This window comes from Narcine bancroftii, chromosome 1 (assembly GCF_036971445.1).
Source record: "Narcine bancroftii isolate sNarBan1 chromosome 1, sNarBan1.hap1, whole genome shotgun sequence".
In the NCBI taxonomy this organism is placed as follows: Eukaryota; Metazoa; Chordata; class Chondrichthyes; order Torpediniformes; family Narcinidae; genus Narcine; species Narcine bancroftii.
Genome location: NC_091469.1, coordinates 99,525,884 through 99,542,737, shown reverse-complemented (window position 1 = coordinate 99,542,737; position 16,854 = coordinate 99,525,884). Strand labels below are relative to the sequence as shown.

The window sequence follows — 16,854 nt, the reverse complement described above, 5'->3', positions numbered from 1 at the left end:
TTTAAAGGCTTATTCTATTACCTTCATAAATAAAGGAATCAATGAGTCTTTAAATTTTTTTATGAAACTCAACCGGGAACCTGTCTTGTCCTGGAGATTTATTATTTTGTAAACAATTAAGTGCATCATGAACCTCTTGCTAAGTAAAAGGACTATCTATGTCATCTTTACCTACTTCAGGTAAACTTGGTAATACCATTTGTGACAAATATTCATCTATAGCCTTCTCATCATGTAATGATTCAGATGATATAACTTTTCATTAAATTCCTTAAATACATCATTTATTTTTTGTGGTTTAAATGTCACTTCATTATTATTCTGCTATATTGCATTAATTGTTCTAGAGGATTGTTCCGCATTTAATTGCCAAGCTAAAACTTTGTGAATAACATTTCTGCTTAGATCGTAATATCATTTTCTATGTTGTATATGTTAACAATGTATTATATTGTAATTTCTTATTAACCAAATCCTATATTTACTCTCACAAGATGTTTTTTGAATTTTTTTTAACAATATTGTTATTTCCTTTTCTAATTTATTTATATCATTCATATATTCCTTTTTAAGTTTTGAAGTGTAACTTATAATTTGTCCTTTTAAATATGATTCACCCAACAAAGTTTCCAAACAAAAATTAAAATTGCCACCTACTAAAACATTTTCATGTACATCTACTAAATTCAAAAAATATCTTGCATAAATTTCTGATCATTTGTATTATGTGCGTATATGTTTAACAAAGTACATTCCTCAGAAAATATCTGACAATTTACCATTACGTATCTTCCCGCCGGATCTGTAATTACATTTTTAATTTTAACTGGGTAAATTTTTCTTAAATAAAATTGCTACTCCTCTAGCTTTAGAATTAAATATACAAAGAAACTACCTGACCTACCCAATCTCTTTTCAATTTCAAATGTTCATTTTCAGTTAAATGAGTCTCCTGTAAAAAGGTAATATCTATTCCCAATTTCTTAATACAATATTAAAACTCAAAATCGTAACTGTTTTATCTGTGTCTATACATTTTTTTTAAATTCTATTGATCATTCCTATCCAGAAGATTCCCACAAATTTGCTCCTAAGTGTCAATGTCTGCAATCCAAAAACATCAAAATTATTCAAAGCAAGCACATTATACAAAAAGAAAAAAAATAAAACAAAACCACCCCAAAATCCTAGAGATACTAGCATTACCACTCTCCATTTTACAGGTCATGGTCAAACTGCGAAAACACATGAAGCCGTCTGAAATCAACAAACATATCCCCCGACCCCCAGGAAAATTTTTTCCTGTACAACAATACTTCCCCATACAAAGTCTCTTCAACCATCAAAAGAAAGAAAAAAGGGGAAATAAACCCCCTTTTAATACATCAGCAATTTATTTCAGCAAATCATCATCTATTGTTACTTGAGTTTTAGACAAACCATTTGCATATTCTTCAACCTGAAGATGATTTGTAAAAAAAAAACATTCTGCTGATCTGGCAAAAAATATTTTCAAAGTAGCTGGAAAATGAAGAGCAAATTTAAAACTTTTATCACATAAAACCTTCTTAATCAGGTTAAACTCTTTTCTTCAGAAGAGTTTGACTCAGATCTGGATTTAAAATATTATCTCCTTCATAATTCAAAGGTCCATATTCTTTAGCTTTTTTCATTGCTAAACCAAGTATCTTCTATCTTGATAGTTTAAAAATCTGATCAAAATAGAACGAGGTCTCTGATTAGGACCTGGTTTTTGTCTGAGTTCTCTCAATCAGAATCTTACCTTCAAAATTATCTTTGCCAAACATTTTTGGCATTCATTCTAGGAAAAAAAATTATTCCTTCTACTGTAGTTTTCTAAGATGTCAACTTTCTCAAGTAATTTTTCATTCATAGAAATCAAAGCAGTCATTGAATTTTCATTAACATTTGTCCTTTCTTCAATACATTGTACTTCTTCATGTACATCTTGAATTTTCTCTTCCACTTTATCAACTCTTTGTGAAACATTATTTATCAATTTAGTCAAATCAGTTCTAACTTGCTTTTATTCTGTAGTTAAAACTTTAAAATTACTTTCCAGTGCATCAGAAAGTTCATTAATTTTAGTTTCAATTTTATTGTCTTTTTCTTGCCTTTACATCTTCCTTCTTCAGAGATTGTCTCTTCTTCTTCACTTCCAGTTATCAGAATCTTCTTCCACATTAGAAGTGTCCCCGTCTTGCTCAGAGGTAGAGACACCAGAGTGGTCCTTGTAAAGGTTAAAACCTCTTTTTTACTTCTTAGCTAATTTTGTGCCTATCCCTTTAAGAAATTGTTGTTTATTATCATAGTTACTATGACATCATATGTCATAATATCTGGGCATACGGATCGTTTGCATCTCATTCTTTGAAGAATTTTGCAGAAGATGCAAACTCGAGATACTTTTTGAATTTGTCTTAATCATCTTAATTTTGGCTTATGTCTGTTTAAAGTGAAATATATTATTATACAGTATGCTTTGTTTATTCATCATTATGAAAATCTCAATACTAAGTTATGCAAAATGTTAATCCATTTTATCAACATCTTAAACCTACAAAGTTTGATTTATTGGATTAATAAGATAGTAATTTGAAATATTGTCGCTCACGTTTCCTTGAAGGTGGCACATTTTGAAATTGGGAAATATTAGAACTTGGAAAGTGTTGTCTATAGCCCTTTAAAAGTTGTGAAGTTTTTTTCTGAACTATTTCTTCTGCAGTGTGCATGCACAAATCCTCACGCATGCATGATGCAGTTTTGATTTTTCCAGCGGCGTCATCTTTACGGGGAGCTGCAAAGGCAACTCTGGAGGATAGTCCTTCACTAGGGCCCTCTCCAGCGAATCTGGATCAAACTTCAGCAGCCTTCTTCTATGACAAGGTAGGCCCGAGTTCTCTCTCCTTTCTCTCGTCCCGTTTTTCTTTTGGCGTAGTCTTTACAGCTTTTTTTCTTCAGCGACACCCTTTTTCTTTCTGATAAACAATTTAAAGTAACTTTAAAATAATTTTTCTAACTAACTTTTCTTAATATGCACTTTTTTTAGTAAATCCCTCGTGAGTCAGTAGGGTGCGTGGTGTTGCTCACAACATCACATGATGCTCCCTTTCCATCTTCAAATTTGTCAATGGAACCTGAGTATCAAATAACAATGTTACAGAATTTAGGAAAGAGATTGAAAGTCTAATGGCATAATGATAAAATAACAACCTCTCCCTCTCTTAATAAGGGGAAGCAGAGGATCATTGACTTTAGGTGAGGGGGCAAAGTCCATAGATTGAAATCAAAAGAGTTGCATCTTCAAGTTCTTGGGAATAAATATCGCCATTGACCTAACCTGGGACAAGCAGGTTAATGCGATTATCCAGAACACGCATCTATAACTCTACCTTCTTGGAAGACTAAAGAAGTTCAGCATGTCCCATTTGTTCGTCATCAACTATTACAGGTGTTAAAAAAAAATATTTTATTTAATTTTCAAAATTGAACTCAAAAGTTTACACATCATCAAGTTTTTGCACATCTGTGTCAATTACAGCTTATCCTAATCTTGCCTATTTGAATTCTCTATCGAGTCCAAGCCCAACACTCCTTCCCCTTTCTCCCTCCCCTTGCCCCCCCCCCCCCCACCCTCAAACACAACAGATAGACAACCAAAGTGGAAATAAGAAGTATACTTCCTGGATACATTACAGCATGGTTTGGGTGCTGCTTTGCTCAAAATCAGAAGCAGTTACAGAAGATAGTGAATGAAGCTCAGAACACAAGACAAATTTCCTTCCCCTCCATGGATTCCATCTACAACTCTCACTACTTACAAAATGTAGCCAACAATATCCACCACACTCCAGACACATTCACTTTCTCCTCCTCCCTTCAGGGTGAAGGGTTAAATATGTGAAACCATGCACCAAAGGGGTCAAAGGCAGTTGCTTCCCTGCAGTCATCAGACTCCTGAATGAAAGCAAAGCAGTGCTATCATGCTGCTCTTGCTTGGTACTAATTGATCTTCCTTTTCATTGTAATCCCATAATCTGAAAATTTTGTTCTTTATATGGCAGTAGGAATGTTAGATAGCCTGTTAGTCTGTTTGTAGAAGCACTGTCTTTGCTCGAAGAAAGATCGAAGCTCGAAAAGTTCAAAGTTCAGATTTATATTCAGAGTACAGTACATACATGACATCACATACAACCCTGAGATTCTTTTACCTGCAGGCCAAGCAGAATTTCTATTCATTGGTAGTGGAAAAAAAACTGTACTCATGAAAAAATGCATACAAAAGAGAAAAGTAAACAATGAAAGAAATGTAAACAAACTTTGCAATACAGAAAATAAATATTTAGTAATAAATAATGTCCAAAGTAAGAGTCCTGATTGAATTTGTTGTTTCGGAGTCTGATGGTGGAGGGATCGCAACTGTTCCTAAACCAGGTAGTACAAGTCTTGTAGCATCTATAGCTTTTCCCCCCATGGCAGCAGCTAGAACAGAGCATGTAGATCCTTAATGATTGCTGCTGCTCTCCAACCAGAGTACTCCATGTAGATTTTCCTTGATGGTGGGGAGGTTTTTTTCCTGTGATGTACTGGACTGAGTCCACTACCTTTTACAGGGCTTTCTGCTCAGAGGAATTAGTGCCTCCATATCAGTCTGTGATACAGCCAGTCAAGACACATTCTACTAAGTTTGCCCAGGTTTTTGATGTCATACCAAACTTCTCCAAACTGCCAAGGAAGTAGAATGATGTGCTTTCTTCACATTGACATGTGTGTGTTGGGTCCAGGAAAGTTCCTCTGAGATAGTTTACCCTCTCAGATTTCCTATGATCACTGGATAGTATACCTCTGGTTTTCCCTTCCTAAAGTCTACAATTTCTTGGTTTTGGTGATATTGATTCTGAGGTTGTTGTTAGTACATCATTCATCCAAATTTCCAATCTCCCTCCTGTATGATAACTTATTGTCCCTTTTCATACAACCCACTAAAGTGCTACCATCCACAAATTTGTAGACAGTGTTATTGTCGTACTGAGCTACACAGTCATTGGTGTAAAGCAAGTACAGCAGGGGAGTAAGTGGTACTCTGGCACTGATGGAGACTGGAGGGATGTTCTTACCAGTCCTCAGATTGTGGGCTAGAGGTGAGGAAATCCAGAATCCAAATACACAGTGGGGTATTGAGTCTTGGAGTTTTCTGACCAGTTTTAAGGGGATGATGGTGTGGAATGTTGAGACTGTGGTCAGTAAAGAGCATCTGATTTAAACATTGGTCACTCTTTACTTTCATGAATACTGAATGACCTGCTGAGTTTCTCCAGCAAGCTGATCTATTTCTAATTATTTTGTGACAAATAAACTTAAGGAGGCAACATGCCATTATGTCAATACGGGTGCCCCCCCCCCCTCATGACTATCAATTTTCAGATTATAATTCATGAGAAATGGAATAAAGACAAAGAAATGGATGGCTGCCATTCTCATAGGGATACAACACAGACATCATAAAACAAAGAAGAACATGCTGCAAATAACGCCAGGTAGTATCTGTATAGGGAGAAAATCATAGATGATATTTCAGTCAATGACCAATAATCAAAAGTTTGAAATGCTAAGAATTTTAGCACAAGAAAGAAAAGGGAAAGGCCAGACAGAACAAAAAGGAAGGTTTATTTTAGGGTCGGGCCATGAGAGACAGGAAGCAGTAATGGTGTTGGTAAAAAGAGGTTGTGCAAGTCTAACAAACAGCGTACATCTGTGAGAATTGTAAGTTCTGGAGATGAAATGTCATTTGAAATTACCAGGAGAGAGAAAAAAAATTGAAACAAGAATAAAAATCTTTGATTATTTGAAATTGTCAGATTCAATGGTAAGACAAGAAAGCAATGCTGTATTGCATACAAAGATACTATTCCTCAAGCTTTGCTGGGATAGGAGAGGAGATCAAAGAAAGAGGTTATAATGGGACTGCTAGAGTGGAGATGCAAGAATGAACCAGGGTACCAAAGAAAGAATGAGCCTTTGAAAAGGCAGGGGAAGAGAAAATAAGTTGGATGTTGGAATCATTTTGGAAGTACTGTACCTCTTTCCTGATGGTAGCAGGGTACAACTTCTGTTTGTGCGTACTGCACATGCCGTTCGTCTTCCACTCCTTGCCAGTCCACTATGAGGTTCATAGGCCGCCACCTAACAGGAAAGTGGAGCCAGACGTATTCGTCCAGGCGTACGATGGTTTCCACAATCGAGACCCCTCCTGTCCTAAGGGACTCTACCAGTACCCAGAGTTCGCCAGCACCATAAAGATCTTCCAAACAGTCAAGCAGCTGATGAGCTGCCGCACCCAACAGAACTCTCCTCCAACCCCAGTCCTCCATAGCCTCAGACGATTCAGGTTCCATGACGGCCTCCTCTTCTCCCACTTCAGGGGAGACCGCCCCAACAGATTATCTTGATGTGCTGAAGGGATCCAGCCAAGAAGTTTCAACTGTTTCTTAATCGTGTCCGCAGATCTTCCTGGATGCACGGCTACCAGTATCTTAGAGAGCCCACCTAGGCCCAGATCTACCAATCAATTCTCAACTGCTTCCCTCCGTAGAGCTAGATCTTTCTGCTCTGCCCAATGACCCCAGCAAATAGGCAGTTCATCCAGCCTATGAATATTATGCTCCACTGGGTATTGCCTCCTCATATGTTGCCCAAGTCCCGCCTTGGTCTGGAATGCCATAGGGCAAATCTTGCACAAGAACCCACCTTCATCATCACCTGTGACAACGTGGGTACATCAATGGTTGGACATGCCAGAGCGCAAACGAAAGACGCAACCACATTCTGGATATATGAAGCCCAATTGCTCCTCTGGTCTAGGGTTTGAGCATGGCCTAGGTGGTGAGGGCCCTTGATGACAGAAGCTGCTTTCTTGAAGCACTGCCTTCCATAGATGTCCGTAATGGAGTGCCTTTGGTGGCACTGGCTGAGTTTACAACTCTCTGTGGCCAGTTCGTGCTCTATGCATTGGTACCTCCATACCAGAGAGTCAGAATGCTCTCCACAGTACATATGTAGAAATTTGCAAGTCTTTGGTGACATAACAAACCGCCTCAAATTCCGAATGAAATATAGCCGCTGGCGTAGTTTCTTGATGATTGCATCAACATCATGGTCTTCATAAGTCTTCAGAAATGTTGAAACCCAGGAATCAGAAGTTTCCTACCCTCTCATTTGCTGATCACGCAATAAGGACACGTTTGTATTCTCCTGAAGTTCACAATCAATTCCTTAGTTTTACTGACATCGAGTGCAAGGTTGTTGTTGTGACACCACTCAATTAGCACTCCTGTAAGCTTCGCTATTGTCATCTGTGATTCTGCCACCAACTGTGGAGTTATCAGATTTGGAGATAGCATTTTAATTTTGCCTAGCCACACAGTCATGAGTGTAGAGAGAGTATAGCAGAGGGCTAAGCATGCATCCTTGAGATGTGCCTGTGTTGATTGTCAATGAGATGTTGTTAATATTGATTGTCAATGAGATGTTGTTATTGATCCGCAATGACAGTGGTCCTCTGATAAAGAAGTCAAGGATCCAATTGCAGAGGGAGGTACAGAGGCCCAGGTTTTGAAGCTTACTGACCAGTACTGTGTTGATTGTCAATGAGATGTTGTTATTGATCCGCAATGACAGTGGTCCTCTGATAAAGAAGTCAAGGATCCAATTGCAGAGGGAGGTACAGAGACGCAGGTTTTGAAGCTTACTGACCAGTACTGAGGAGATGATAGTGTTGAAACCTGAGCATATAAAGACAACCTGCATCACCTGCTGCTGATAACATTTCTCTTTCTATGCCACACCCTTACACATTTCAATGTTCACTTATTTACAATACCTTAGCTGCTCCATGGGTTAAAGCAATGCTTCCAAGTTAATTTATTACCCTCATGTTTAAATATCCCCAAGGCATCTCAGTATTCTGTAGTCATGTGACTTTCACTCATCATGCTTGTTTCATTTGTCCCAGGAAGTCAGGCTGAGAACTGCTCACAATTCTTCTTTCTTTCAAAACTTAATAACCCTCCCTAAAATGTATGTCTATGATCAACATTTTGATCAACTCTACAATCATCTTTGGTTTGGCATTCATATTTGTCTGATTATGTCTCTAATAAACACTTCAGGAATATTTTAGCACATGAAGAGACAGTACATATGCAAGTGCTGTAAACATGATGAAATGAAGAACAATTTTGCTTTAAAACAATCACTTTCTGCCTGAATAACTTATTTAACAAATCGCGCTGCTCTTTTGCAAACTGGAGATGAGCACCATTATGTATCTAATTGACTACTATAGCGATGTTGCCTGATCTTACTGTGGTTAGTAAGATTGACAAGACTTTTGCAATAAAGATGCTCCTGTTTCTTAGAATAAATTGTTTAAATTGTACAGTTAAGAGACGAGATAAGATCACCATAATTTGCCACACGAACCATGAGGTATCTCCAACTTTGTAAAATGTCTGCAAAAGAGATTGCTTTGTGCAAGCCTTAAATTAAAAATAAGATTTTTGAAACTTCAGAAATGATCTCTGCTACAGTGTTAATAGTTATGTATTTTTCAGAATCTTAGCATTAGGAGGCATGGTTACAGAATTTTATTGCAAGGCTTTTGAAACCTTCAGAATTTACTTACAACTAAAAAGACTCAATTATAGGCATTGCAAAAAGTATACATGCAAGAGACTGAAAGAGATTATAAAGTTCAAGTACGACCTAATGAACTAATGTTCTCCAGTCCTTGGTGCAAAACGTGTAAATACACAACCAGATACAAAACACATACAGACAAGCACTTATCTAGTTCTCTCTCATATCTTTCTATCCATCTCACACACTTATACAGGTATGCGCAGCTTAATATCCATAATACGGTCTGTAAAATTGGCTTTATGTGCTGTTGACGTTGTATGAACACCATATTACTGTATATACTTAGCAAAGCTATATACAATATCGAATGAACTTTAAATTAAACTGTTTAATATTTTTCACTTTTTAAACTTTTATGTAAACACTTTCTTCACCTACATCAGATACAATTTAACAAAGAGGATCAGGATCATCCACATCACTGTTCTTAACTTCCTCATAGTGTTCCATTGGAAGACTTTCAGGTTGAATAATCTCCAATGATGAACTGTCACTCTGTAGTGCCTGAACAGCCTGGCTGTGGCTCTTCTTGAAGAGGTGTTGGCTTCTTCAGGAATACGTTCAGTGTTGTTTGACTAGTTGGCTTTTTCTTTTCTTCATAAATTTCTTTATATGCAGCAAACATTGCATGAGCATTCCTCACCATCTGGGAAAAGCGTTCAGTGTTTGGGTCCATCTTTTCAGTAAGCTGTTAATGTCTGCAAAGAATTTGGCTAAGCTCTTAACAGTGAACAACTTCTGCACTTGTTCTTCTTCTCCTTCTGCAGTTTATTTTTCCCTTTTCTCTTCAACAATTCACCCTTGCTCGAGCTCCAGCAACTCTTCATTTATTAGTTCCTCAGATACCAACTCTAGGAGTTCTACAATGTCCTCATCATCTATGTCTAGGTTCAGGTTGTTGTTTACCATGTTGACAACAGCTCTATTACTCCTTGCAATCTCATCATCTTTTTCAAATCCCAAGTCATACACATACTGCTTCAGTATATTATTCCAAATGCCATTCATGTACTCTTTGTTCACACCATCTCAAGCCCAAACAAGGTTCTTTATGCAGTGGAAAATGCTGTATTGGTCCATTGGCTGGATTAAAGAGATGTTTGGTGGGAGGAACATCTCTTTGATGTTGAGGTGGAGGTCACCAATGAAAGGTGAATGTCCTTGCGCTACAATTAATGTCTACAATTAACATACATTCTTCCAAGCAGTAATTCTCCATTTCATTGGCATAGCAATTGAGAAGGGCATCCTGAAACAGTATTTGTGTCATCCAGGACATTTTATTGTTCTTGTAATAAACCAGTAAGAAATGGCTTTAACTCGTAGCCAGCAACATTGCCTCCTAACAACACCATCACTCTTTAAAATCCTGGCACTGACTTGGCCTCCTTATCGATGAAGGTCCTTTCAGACATTCACTTCCAGAATAAGAAGGTTTTGTCCAGATTTAAAAATTGCTGGGGAAAATAACCTCCCTCTACAATTAGTTTATCTAAGGTTTCATCAAATTCTTCTGCTGCCTTCCCATCAGCACCCTCAGACTCACCACGCACTTTCACATTATGCCACGAAAAATGTTGTTTGAAGAGCCTGAACCACCCGGAGATGACACTAAACTTGATATCATAGTCTGGTCCTAATTTTTCTTTTATGCTTTAGCAGTGATCGTTAACGTGCTGAAAGGAACACAATTTTGTGTTCCTCTCGCATTTTTGTTAGCCTTGTAGCTTTCAGTAGAGCCGAACCTTTAATAGCATGGAGAATTTTTGTTTGTTTTTGAGGAACATAGTAATTGTTGAGTGCGACATATCTAAATCACAAGCAATTGCATTCACTTTTTCCATATTTTTGTTTAACCTTTTGTTTCACTTCCAAATTGATATTCTCCTTTGCCGCTTGCTGCTATCACTAACAATGTTTTTGCTGCATTTGGGAGCCATGATATGAAGAAAGCACAGTATCTACATACATAAGCCTTTGTATACGAAAGATATGATACATTCGTTGCATGTGGGAAGTGTGTAAATCTGGTTACGTCCACTACATCCCATTCTCCAATTGGGATTTCTGAACTCTATAATAACCTTATGCATTATAGGACCACGGACGAATTTGCAGTCAGATGTTGCCCGAATGGACATTAAGCGGTGCCTACCTGCACACACATATATACAGTACAACTCCAATTATCTGAAATTTTTTTGGACCCAGAAGTGATGTCTATTCGTCCTTGAATATTTTTTGGATAAATGAGAATATCCAAAACAATCAGAAATCCTAATTTATCTGAAAGTTTTTCGGAACCGAACTAACCGCACAGGTTGAAAAGAAATTCACCCAACATGAAACAATAATGACTATTGTTCTTGCTTAAGGTAACTCCCTCCCCTCTCTCTTTCCATTTCTTATTTACCTTTCCTTATTCACTTTTCCATCCAACTCTCCCTCTCAAACTGCATGCCACTGTCTAGCAGCCGCAAGCAGTTGGAAGAATCCCTTGTCCCATCGTCATCAAGGAGAGCGACCTCCTGGGCAGGAGGGGGACCTCGGGCTCAGTGGCATTCCCTCCCTCCTTGGCACACCGGAGCTCCCGACGCTGTTTCCAAACCCTCCCCTCAGCCTACCACTGCACATCAGACTCCCTGGTGTGCAGCAGGCCAAGGGGAGAATTCAGAGTCGGGATTTGGAAACCCAGATGCCATGGTCTCACAGTTCAAAAATATGCGGTGCAGGAGGGCTGTGGGTGCTGCTAGGCTGAAAAGGCAGGGGGTGCAGTCACATCCATGCTCCCCACCCCCCAAGCTATGCTCCTGCTCAGACTCCTGAGCAGGAGCAGTGACCTTGGTGGTGATATGCTGTTAATAGGGGGTGGCACTGTCGATGTGTCAGGGATAGGCAGCAGCCAGCATTTTTTTGGTGAGAATTAAACATTATCTTAATCCTTAAAAAGCCTTCTATTGTTGTTTGTTGTTGTTTCAACGATGATATAAGTGATTTGCTGTTGCTACTGAGCGTTTTTTTTTTAAAAAGACCAATTATCTAAAAAATTTAGTGATCCAAAATATGTCCGGTCCTGACCATCTCGGATAATCGGAGTTGTACTGTATACATAAACATGTATATACATATACCTCAGTCACAGTGTGTGTGTGTGTGTGTGTGTGTGTGTGTGTGTGTGTGAGACTATTTTGCTTAATAAATACTAGAGTTTTGGAAGGTTATTATGAGCAGTTCATTCAGTAGTTACACTGCCAATTTCTCAACCTGGTAGTTCTGGCTCTGCTACTCTCATATCTCTTTTCCATTGGGAGTGGCTGAAAAGTGCTGTCCAGGGTGATAGGGGTCTGCAACAATTTTGGCCATCTTCTTCAAACAATGATCTCAGTAGATCTTGTTGATGAGGTCAAGGTGGGAGTGGGAGAATCCAGTGATCCTCTCTGCACTCTTATGGTCATGTGGATTGACCTCTGATCCAATGTTCTGCCCACTCCTCATCATAATGTGATGCAGCTCCTCTGGATCGTTGACAGGATGGTAGCCAGTAGCCTTGTCAGCCTCAATCATCTCAGGAAGTGCAGTCGCTGTTGTGCCTTCCAGACAAGTGAGGAGATGCTAAGTGTCAAAGGTAGGTCACTTGTTAAGTGGTCTCCCGAGGAACTTAGTGCTCTCTCCACTACAGTTATTAACATGTAGTGGAGGATGGTTGCTTCTGGTCCTCCATAAGTCCATGATCATCTCCTTTGTCTTGTCCACATTGAGAGACAGCTTGTTATTCTTGCATCATATCACAAAATTTTCCACCACTTCTCTGTAGCATGACTTATCGTTGTTGCTGATGAGGCTAACTACTGTTGTATCATCTGCAAACTTGATGACATTGTTGAGTTGGATCTGGGAGTTGTAATTCTGGGTTAACAGTGAGAACAGAGTAGGCTGAACACACATCCCTGAGGTGCTCCAGTGCTCAATCTGCCAACCCAGTAACACTGTGGTTTTTCCATTGGAAAATCCAGAATCCAATTACAGAGAGGGGTGTTGAGTCCTAGCAAGGACAACTTCTCCACTAGCTTCTGGGGAATGATTGTACTAAATGCTCAGCTGAAGTCAATGAACAGCAGTCTGGTGTATGAGGCATCATTCTCCAGGTGTGTCAGGACAGAATGGAGGGACAAGGCTACAGGATCATCAGTTAAATGGTTTTGTCTATCAGTAAAATAGGTCCAGTGTATCTGGGAGTTGCACTTTGATACGTTCCATCACCATAAGCTTGAAGCACTACATAATGATGGAAGTCAGTACCACGGGCAATAGTCATAGAGCATTCTTTGGTACCGGGATGATGATGGCTGTCTGGAAACCCCTGGGGACAATGGACTGGGGCAGTGAGGTGTTGAAAATCTCTGTAAGGACCTCTGTCAGTCGGCCTGTGTAGTCCCTTAGTACATGGCCAGGCATGTGGCCTGGTCCTGCAACCTTGTATGGGTTTACCTTGGATAGAGTTTTCCTCACCTCGACCATAGCTATGTAGGGGGCCCGATCATCAGGGACACGGAGCTGTCTTCAGTGTCAGCCTGTTCTTCTCATCAAACCATACATAGAAGATGTTCAGTCTGTTTGGAAGGGAGGTGCATTGTCTTTGACTCGCAAAGTTGTTTTGTGATCTGTTATGATCTTGATCCTTTTCTACATGTGCCTCGTGTCGCTGGGGGTGTTGCGTAGCTGTCTATGGATCTTCTGTGTGTACCTACACATTGCCTTTTGGTTTTCACGGGAAGGTTCAGTCCTGGCTGACCTTAGAACTATATTGTCACCTGGCCTGAAGGCAGCATCACAAGCTCTGAGAAGTGTTCAAACCTTTGCATCCAACTATGGGTTTTGGTTAGCCCTGATGTGAAGCATTTGATCTCAGTGACATCTTCAATACATGCTGATGTAGCCAGTCATTGAGCTCATGTACTCTTCAATGTTTACATGACTGTTGTAGATGGCCACCTCCCTGAAAAACCTCAAATCTGTGGTCTCAAAGCAGTCCTGGAGTGTTGCTGTGCTCCTACACCCCCACACCACCACCATCACCCCAGCCATCCCCTCTCTCCCTGAGAACTGGCTTAGTTTGTTTAGCCAGTGATCTGTAGGCCAGCATTAGCAGGATGGATATATGATCCAAGGTGGTGGCAAGGGGCAGCCTTCTTCGTACCAGGAATGTTGGTGTACACTCGATCCACCTCCTCTGGTGGTGAAGATGACATGCTGTTGAAACCGTGGTAAGATTGTTTCCAGTTTGATGTGGTTGAAGTTACCTGCTACAATCAAGTCTGGGGCTTCACAGATGGCACCATAAAGCTCCTTTGTGACTTCACCCTCATTAGCCAAAGGTGGAGCATAAACTGTAGCAATCACCATGCCGAGAATTTCCTGGGTAGGTAGAAGGGTCTGCATTTCACCAGGAGGTACTCTATCGCTGCTAAGAAGTTCTTTCCAGCAGACATTTTTGCACCAGTTCTCACTAATGTAAATTCACAACCCCCCCTCAAGTCTTGCCTAATTCACTTTTTGAAATTATAACCACCAAATTTTAGAACATAGAGCACTACAGCACAGCACAAGGCCCTTCAGCCCTCAATGTTGTGCCAACCCATATATTCCTTTTAAAAAGTACTAAACCAGTGGTTCTCAATCTTTTTCTTTCCACTCACATATCACTTTAAGTAATCCCTATGCTATGCACTCTGTGATTAGTAAGGGAATAATCACATCAGGGTGGTGTGGAAAGGGAAGGTTGAGATTCACTGCTATAGACCCAATTGTTACTGAATATTTTGCTTGAGAATATTTGTCATTGGCCCATTTCATTTGGAGTTATGAAACCGAACACAACAAGTCAGTCAGGTATGATTAAAACAGTGGTTTTCAAACTTTTTCTTTCCACCCACATACCACCTTAAACATCCCTTACTAATCACAGAACACCTATGGTGTAGGGAATAATTAAAGTGGAATGTGAGTGGAAAGAAAAAGGTTGAGAACCACTATACTAAACCCTTCATATCCCGTAACCCTCTATTTTTTCCCGTCCATGTGCTTGTCCAGGGAGTCTGTTAAATGCCCCTGATGTTTCAGCCTCCACCACCATCCCTGGCAAGGCATTCCAGGCACCCACAACTCTGCGTAAAAAATTTACCCCTGATGTCACCCCTAAACTTCTCAACCATCGCTTTGTACATATGTCCTCTAGTGTTTACTATTCCTGCCCTGGGAAACAGGTGCTGTCTGTCTACCCTATCTATGCTTCTCATAATCATGTCGACCTCCACTAAGTCTCCTCTCATTCTTCTATGTTCCAAAGAAAACAACTCCCTTTTACACTGACAAGGTCACCATTATAATTTTATATTTTCAATTACTTTTTTTATAAACATTTCAGTTCAGGCCCTTCAGGTCTGCACATCACTGGCTAACTCTAACAATGGCCAAGAATTTCCCAACTGTGTAACTCTCAATTTTTCTTCAATTCCATGTACTTATCTAATAGACTCTTAAAAGATCCTATTGTACCTGGGTCCATCTCCGCTGCTGAAGTGCATCCCATGCAGCCACCACTTTCTTACATTCCACCCCCCCCCCCCATCCATCCACATGATTAATATCTCTCATCATATACACCTCTAACAGGTCACCCTTCATCCTCTGTCACTCCAAGGAGAAAAGATCAAATGCACTCAACCTATCCTCACAAGGCATGCTTTCCAATCCAGAAAGCATCCTTGTAAATGTCTTTTGCAAGCTCTCAACAGCAACATCATTCCTGTAGTGAATTCCTGTAGTGAGGTGTTCAAAATTTAACAGAATATTCCAAGTGGGGTCTGAGGCCTTTAGTTGCTCAGTTAATGAAGGGGGCGACACAGTTAGCGGAGCTGTTATAGTTTCAGCTCCTGGGACCGGGGTTGAATCCTATGCTGTTTGTAAGGAATTTCTGAGTGGGTTTCATTCCATTGTTCAAAAAATGCATTGGGTGCATGGGCTCGTGCTGAAAAGGCCTGTTACTATGTTATATGCCTAAATTTTAAAATGGACTAACAAATTTAAAAAAAAATAAATTTGATCCCACAGTCAATGAAGGCAAAACAGCACACACCTTAACAAGACAACCAACCTGTGCAGCAGCTGTGAGTGTCCTATAGACACAGACCCCACAGTCTCTCAGTTCGTTCACATTTTTATTCCCTGAACCTGACAGTAAAACTAATTCCATCCAATGGAAACAACACGTGAAATTACAGGCGGTCTGGAGTATTTCTTCCGAGAGAAAGTACGAAAAATGCGAGGGATTCCAACCAAATGGGCCCACTCGATCTCTCGCATTCTCACACCCAAGCAGATGCCATTTATTGTCCAAATCACCTTAAAATCACTGCATTGGGGTGACTCAGCTCACAAATGGAAATAATTTCGGATCGCCAACGTTAGGGCTTTCCCAGACCAGAGCCGATGTCCCGCAGCTTTCCCTCGCCACGCCATCAGAACTCACCTGAGGTCACCCTCACAGATAAGGTGGCTGAGTCACTGACCCACCAGCGAGGAGACTTTTTCCCTTTGGCGACACTACCCTACCGTCACCAACTCCAGCATTAGCCCACTATTGCTTCAAGCAGACGTAACAACCCCAAGCCAGTCCTGCAACCGCCACGACCGCGCTTCGCCTGGCCTCACTCGCAAGCCGGGGACGTCACAGTCATGGCAGAATGGCCGTGCCTCGCCTGCAGCGGGCGACGTCACGGGGTGGCTGGCGCCGCGTGCGTTCTCCCCTGCAAGCCCCACCACCCAGTCGGAGTCACGGCGCTTCGCCTGACGTGCAAAACGACCACGCCCGCGAAAGTGTGCGGCTTGCCCTGAGCCTCGCGCGAAACTTGTGACGCCACGTGCCTGCGCCGCGTGCGTTGGACGTTGTTCGGAAGAAGCCGAAATGACGGCGGCACGAAAACACATACACACTGCAATGGAAAGTCAGTGAGTCCGGCAACATTTGTGGACGTAAAGGGTTGTCCAGATGGAAACTTGCGAGTATATAGGGTGAGGACAGGTAGAATCAGATCGACTTTGTATGGCGGGGTGGTTGGTTGGGGTTGAAGGTGA

At 40.6% G+C, this 16,854-nt stretch overlaps 1 protein-coding gene and 1 long non-coding RNA gene across 16 annotated transcripts in view; one reads left to right on the top strand and one right to left on the bottom strand.

Annotated features, from left to right (window-relative positions):
* LOC138761350 (uncharacterized) overlaps positions 1-16,562 on the bottom strand; it is a 125,219-nt gene extending 108,657 nt beyond the window's left edge. For 3 of the 14 annotated variants that reach the window (XM_069933374.1, XM_069933384.1, XM_069933329.1), the window contains exon 1: positions 16,250-16,559. The gene's annotated coding sequence lies outside the window, so the exon portion shown is untranslated. The other 11 variants (XM_069933306.1, XM_069933314.1, XM_069933400.1 and 8 more) reach the window with 8 other exon arrangements.
* Positions 16,348-16,854, top strand: part of LOC138761397 (uncharacterized) — a 67,957-nt gene continuing 67,450 nt past the window's right edge. The window contains exon 1 of one of the 2 annotated variants that reach the window (XR_011356309.1): positions 16,348-16,791. This is a non-coding gene — a long non-coding RNA (uncharacterized lncRNA). The remainder of the gene's footprint in view (positions 16,792-16,854) is intronic. The other variant, XR_011356308.1, reaches the window with a different exon arrangement.